We start from the raw sequence: 6903 nt of genomic DNA on the forward strand, positions 1-6903 counted from the left end.
ATAGTCAATAAAGCAGAAGTAGATGTTTTTCTGGAACTCTCTTGCTTTTTCAATGATCCAACAGATGTTGGCAATTTGATCTCTGATTCCTCTGCCTTTTCTAAAACCTGCTTGAACATCTGGAAGTTCACAGTTCACGTACTATTGAAGCTTGGCTTGGAGAATGTTGAGCATTACTTTGTTAGCGTGTGAGATGAGCACAATTGTGTGGTAGTTTGAGCATTCTTTGGTATTGCATTTCTTTGGGACTGGAAAGAAAACTGACCTTTTCCAGTCCTGTGGCCACTGCTGAGTTTTCCAAATTTGCTGACATATTGAGTGCAGCACTTTTACAACATCATCTTTTAGGATTTGAAATAGCTCACCTGGAATTCCATCACCTCCACTAGCTTTCTTCATAGAGATGCTTCCTAAGGCCCACTTGACTTCACATTTAAGGATGTCTGGCTCTAGGTGAGTGATCACACCATCGTAATTATCTGGGTTGTTAAGATCTTTTTTGTATAGTTCTTCTGTGTACTCTTACCACCTCTTCTTAATATCTTCTGCTTCTGTTAAGTCCATACCATTTCTGTCCCTTATTGTGACCATCTTTGCATGAAAAGTTCCATTGGTCTCTCTAATTTTCTTGAAGAGATCTCTAGTCTTTCCCATTCTATTGTTTTCCTCTATTCCTTTGCATTGATCACTGGGGAAGGCTTTCTTAACTCTCCTTGTTATTTTTTGGAACTCTGCATTCAAATGGGTGTCTTTCCTTTTCTCCTTTGCCTTTCACTTCTCTTCTTTTCATAGCTGTTTTTAAGGCCTCCTCAGGCAACCACTTTGCCTTCTTGCATTTCTTTTTCTTGGGGGTGGTCTTGATCCCTGTCTCCTGTACAATGTCACCAACCTCTGTCCACAGTTCATCAGGCACTCTATCAGATCTAGTCCCTTGAATCTATTTCTCACTTCCACTGTATAGTCATAAGGGATTTGATTTAGGTCATACCTGAATTGTCTAGTGGTTTTCCCTACTTTCTTCATTTTAAGTCTGAATTTGGCAACAAGGAGTTCATGATGTTTTTGCTGACTCTATAGGGCTTCTCCATCTTTGGCTGCAAAAAATATAATCAATTTGATTTCAGTATTGACCATCTGGTGATGTCCATATGTAGAGTCTTCTTTTGTTTTGTTAGAAGAGGGTTGCTATGACCAGTGCATTCTCTTGGCAAAACTCTGTTAGTCTTTGCCCTGCTTCATTCTGTACTCCAAGGTCAAATTTGCCTGTTATTCCAGGTATCTCTTGACTTTCTACTTTTGCATTCCAGTCCCCTATAATGAAAAGAACATCTTTTTTGGGTGTTAGTTCTAAAAGGTCTTGTAGGTGCACATAGAAATGTTCAACTTCAGCTTCTTCAGCATTATTGGTCAGGGCATAGGCTTGGATTACTGTGATATTGAATGGTTTGCCTTGGAAACAAACATAGATCATTCTGTTGTTTTTGAGATTGTATCCAAGTACTGCATTTTGGACTCTCTTGTTGACTACGATGGCTACTCCATTTCTTCTAAGGGATTCTTGCCCACAGTAGTAGATATAATGGTCATCTGAGTTAAATTCACCCATTCCAGTCCATTTTAGTTTGCTGATTATTAAAAATTTCGATGTTCACTCTTGCCATCTCCTGTTTAACCACTTCTAATTTGCCTAGAATCATGGACCTAACATTCCAGGTTCCTATGCAATATTTCTCTTTATAGCATCTGACTTTACTTCCATCACCAGTCACATCCACTACTGGGTGTTGTTGTTGTTTTTTTTTTTTTTTTTTTTTGCTTTTGCTCCATCTCTTCATTCTTTCTGGAGTTAGTCCTCCACTGATCTCCAGTAGCATATTCGGCACCTACCGACCTGGGGAGTTCATCTTTCAGTGGCTTATCTTTTTGCCTTTTCATACTGTTCATGGGATTCTCAAGGCAAGAATACTTAGGTGGTTTGCCATTCCCTTCTCCAGTGGACCACATTTTGTCAGACCTCTCCACCATGACCCGTCTGTCTTAGGTGGCCTTTCATGGCATGACTCACAGTTTCATGGACCACAGATGTGATCAGATTGGTTAGTTTTCTGTGATTGTGGTTTTCAGTCTGTCTGCCCTCTGACAGAGAAGGATAAGAGGCTTATGGAAGCTTCCTGATGGGAGAGACTGACTGAGGGGGAAACTGGATCTTGTTCTGATAGGCATGCTCAGTAAATCTTTAATCCAATTTTCTGTTAAAGGGTGAGGCTGTGTTCCCTCCCTGTTATTTTCAAAATTATCTACATGGAATTCTACTGGACATGTAATTGTAGGTCTGGCCACTTACATATATCCACATTCTAATCTGTGAAACTCATGACAAAGTTTGGTCACACAGCAAAGGCAAATTCAGGGGACTTCCCTGGTGGTCCAGTGGTTAAGCATCTGCCTTCTAGTGTGAGGGTCACAGGTTTGATCCCTGCTCAGGTAACTAAGATCCCACATGCTGTGAGGCAACTAAGCCCACATACTGCAATTACTGAGCCCATGTGCCACAACTAGGGGGCCTGAGCCACAACTAGAGAAAAGCCCACCTGCTGCAACAAAAGATCCTGCATGCTGCAATGAAGATCCTGTATGCTGCAACTAAGACTCAACACAGTCACAAATAAAAAAACAAATATTGTTTAAAAAACTTTTTTAAAAAGGCAAATTGAAGTAGCAGATGGAATTAAGATTGTTAATCATCTGACCTTAAGAAAGCGATGTTATCTGGATATCTGAGTGGGCTCAATGTAATTGCTAACAGCCCTTAAAGGTGAAAGGGAGAGGCTGAAGGAGAACCAGAGAGGTGGCACCATGAGAAGGACTCAGTACATTATTGACTTTGGAGATGGAGGAAGGGGACTACAAGTCAAGGGATGCAGGAAGGTTCTAGGAGCTGGAAAAAAATCAAGGAAATGTATTCTTTCCCAGAGATTCCAGAATAAACAGAGTCTTGCCACCATCTTGATTTCAGCCCAGTGAGACCTGTGTTGGACTTCTGATCTTCAGAACTAAAAGATAACAAGCTTTTATTAAAATTTGTTGTTGTTGTTCAGTTGCTTAGTCATGTCCAACTCTTTGCAACCCCATGGACTGCAGCATGCCAGGCTTCCCTGTCCTTTACTATCTCCTAGAGTTTTCTCAAACTCATGTCCATTGAATCTATGATGACATCCAACCACCTCATCCTCTGTCGCCCCTTTCTTCTCTTGCCCTCAGTCTTTTTCAGCATCAGGGTCTTTTCCAATGAGTCAGCTCTTTGTATCAGGTGGCCAAAGTATTGGAGCTTCAACTTCAGATCAGTGATCATTTGTAATGGCAGCAATAGGAAACTAATGTAGGTTGCTTCTGCTCAGAATTTTATTTATGAGATTTGTCCATATTGTGATTTGTTGCTACAGTTTATTCATTTATATTGCTCTATGGCAGGGATATGACCTGTGATCCACAGACCAAATCTGGCCTGGTGTTGCTTTTTGTATGCTCTTTGAATTAAGGACGATTTTTACACTTTTTAATGGTTGGGAAGTTGCAAGAAGAGAAATATATTGTGAAATACACTTTTGGTGTCCATAAATAAAGTTTTATTAGAACATAGTCACTCCCATTCATTAATATATTGTCTATAGATGCATTCACGCTATAATGGCAAAAGTAGTTGTGACTTTTGAGTTGAGTAGTTGGGTTGAGTAGTCATGACACAGACCACATGGCCTGCAACATCGAAATTATTTAGTACTAGGTCCTTTATATAAATAGGTAGCTGAATCTTGCTTTCTAGCCATGCTGTCCTTTAATACATTGCAGTGATGGAAATGTTCTATTTCTATACTGTACAATTTGGTAGACATTAGCCACATGAGACTATGTAACACTGGAAATGTAGCTAATGTTGCTAATGAACTGGGTTTTAAATTTTATTTTTAATATTTTAAATTTAAGAAGCCACACGTGGCTAGTGGCCGTTGTATTGAACATTGTAGCTCTAAAGTGTTCCATTGTATGAATATGCCATAAGTTACTTACTCATTTTACTGTTGGTGAGCATTCTATTCCATAGAAACAAGCATTTTACTATTGGTGAGCATTTATTGTTGCCATAAATTACTTATTCATTTTACTGTTGGTGAGCTTTTGTAAATATTATGTAAAAGCTTCTCATAACTCTTCTTACACATGTCTTTGATTCAACACACTGTGACCTTTTATATATGTGACTTTCTCAATATACCATGAACAGCATGTGAGAATTCCACTACTTCCACATCTTTACCAACTAGACAGTGTCAGTCTTTTTTATTTTAGCTATTCTGGTGGACATGTAGCTCTATCACATTGAGGTTTACATTTGCATTTCCTGGTTCCTAATGAGGTTGAGAACTTTTCCATATATTCATTATTTCAATGGTAAGACTTAGAACACTTTAATTCTATGCACCACCCCTCCTGACTTGCAAGCTATTGTTATGCATTTTAACTTTCTTCATATATTTAAATCCCAAAGATATCATCATCATCATCAATAGTAGTCTTTTAAATTTCCTCCTCCCTTCCTTTCACTCTTTTCATTTCTTTTCCAAATAAATGGAAATATGTCCCATGTTCATGGATTGGAAGACTTGATATTAAGATGCCAATATTACCCAAAGCAATCTACAGTTTGAATGCAATCTCTATCAAAATTCCAATGACTTAAAAAATAAATAAAAATGGAAAAGCCAATCTTCAAATTCATATGGAATTGTAATGGACTCCAAACAGCCAAAGCAATTTTTTAAAAAAGGAATAAAGTTGGAGGACTCACACTTACTGATTTAAAAACTTTCAACAAAGCTATAGTAATTAAATCAACGGAGTCCTTGCATAAGGGTAGACATATAGACAAACAGAATAGAATTGAGAGTCCAGATATAAACTCATACATATATGGTCAATTCATTTTCAACAAGGGTGTCAAGACCATTCAATGGCAAAAGAAGACTCTCTTTAATAGACGGTGATGGGAAAACTGGATATTCATGTGCAAAAGAATGAAGTTTGAACCCCTACTTCATACCATATACAAAAATTAACTCACAATGGATCTAAGACATAAATATAAATTCTAAAGCCATACACTTCTTGGAAGAAAGCATAGTAGTCAATCTTCATGACTTTAGATTTGGCAATGCATTCTTAGACATAACATAAAAAACACTGGTAACAAAAAAATAGATAAATTAGACTTCACCAAAATTAATTTTTTTGTGCATTAAATGACACTATTAAGAAAGAAGAAAGATAACCTATAGAATGGGAGAAAATTTTTGCAAATCTTATGTCTGATATTTCATATCTGATAAGAGTTTAATGTACAGAGTATATAAAGAACTTCTACAATGCGACAGTAAAAAGATCCTCTTAGAAATAGGCAAAGCATTCAAAAAGACATTACCCACAAAGAAGACATACAAATAGCTAGTAATTACATGAAAAGATGTTCAACATCATTAGTCATTAGTTCAGTTCAGTCACTCAGTCGTGTCCGACTCTATGTTACCCCATGAATCGCAGCACGCCAGGCCTCGCTGTCCATCACCATCTCCCGGAGTTCACTCAGACTCACATTCAGTGAGTCCGTGATGCCATCCAGCCATCTCATCCTCTGTCGTCCCCTTCTCCTCCTGCCCCCAATCCCTCCCAGCATCAGAGTCTTTTCCAATGAGTCAGCTCTTCACATCACGTGGCCAAAGTACTGGAGTTTCAGCTTTAGCATCATTCCTTCCAAAGAACACCCAGGGCTGATCTCCTTCAGAATGGACTGGTTGGATCTCCTTGCAGTCCAAGGGACTCTCAAGAATCTTTTCCAACACCACAGTTCAAAAGCATCAATTCTTCGGCACTCAGCCTTCTTCACAGTCCAACTCTCACATCCATACATGACCACAAGAAAAACCATAGCATTCACTAGACGGACCTTAGTCGGCAAAGTCATGTCTCTGCTTTTGAATATGCTATCTAGGTTGGTCATAACTTTTCTTCCAAGGAGTAAGCGTCTTTTAATTTCATGGCTGCAGTCACCATCTGCAGTCATTTTGGAGCCCAAAAAAATAAAGTCTGCCACTGTTTCCACTGTTTCCCCATCTATTTCCCATGAAGTGATGGGACCGGATGCCATGATCTTTGTTTTCTGAATGTTGAGCTTTAAGCCAACTTTTTCACTCTCCTCTTACACTTTCATCAAAAGGCTTTTTAGTTCCTCTTCACTTTCTGCCATAAGGGTGGTGTCATCTGCATGGTTATTGATATTTCTCCCGGAAATCTTGATTCCAGCTTGTGTTTCTTCCAGTCCAGGGTTTCTCATGATGTACTCTGCATATAAGTCAAATAAGCAGGGTGACAATATACAGCCTTGATGTACTCCTTTTCCTATTTGGAACCAGTCTGTTGTTCCATGTCCAGTTCTAACTGTTGCTTCCTGACCTGCATACAGATTTCTCAAGAGGCAGGTGAGGTGGTCTGGTATTCTCATCTCTTTCAGAATTTTCCACAGTTTATTGTGATCCACACAGTCAAAGGCTTTGGCATAGTCAATAAAGTAGAAGTAGATGTTTTTCTGGAACTCTCTTGCTTTTTCCATGATCCAGCAGATGTTGGCAGTTTGATCTCTGGTTCCTCTGCCTTTTCTAAAACCAGCTTGAACATCAGGGAGTTCACGGTTCACGTATTGCTGAAGCCTGGCTTGGAGAATTTTGAGCATTACTTTACCAGCATGTGAGATGAGTGCAATTGTGCGGTAGTTTGGGCATTCTTTGGCATTGCCTTTCTTTGGGATTGGAATGAAAACTGACCTTTACCAGTCCTGTGGCCACTGCTGAGTTT

Source organism: Ovis canadensis, chromosome X (assembly GCF_042477335.2).
Source record: "Ovis canadensis isolate MfBH-ARS-UI-01 breed Bighorn chromosome X, ARS-UI_OviCan_v2, whole genome shotgun sequence".
Lineage (NCBI taxonomy): Eukaryota > Metazoa > Chordata > Mammalia > Artiodactyla > Bovidae > Ovis > Ovis canadensis.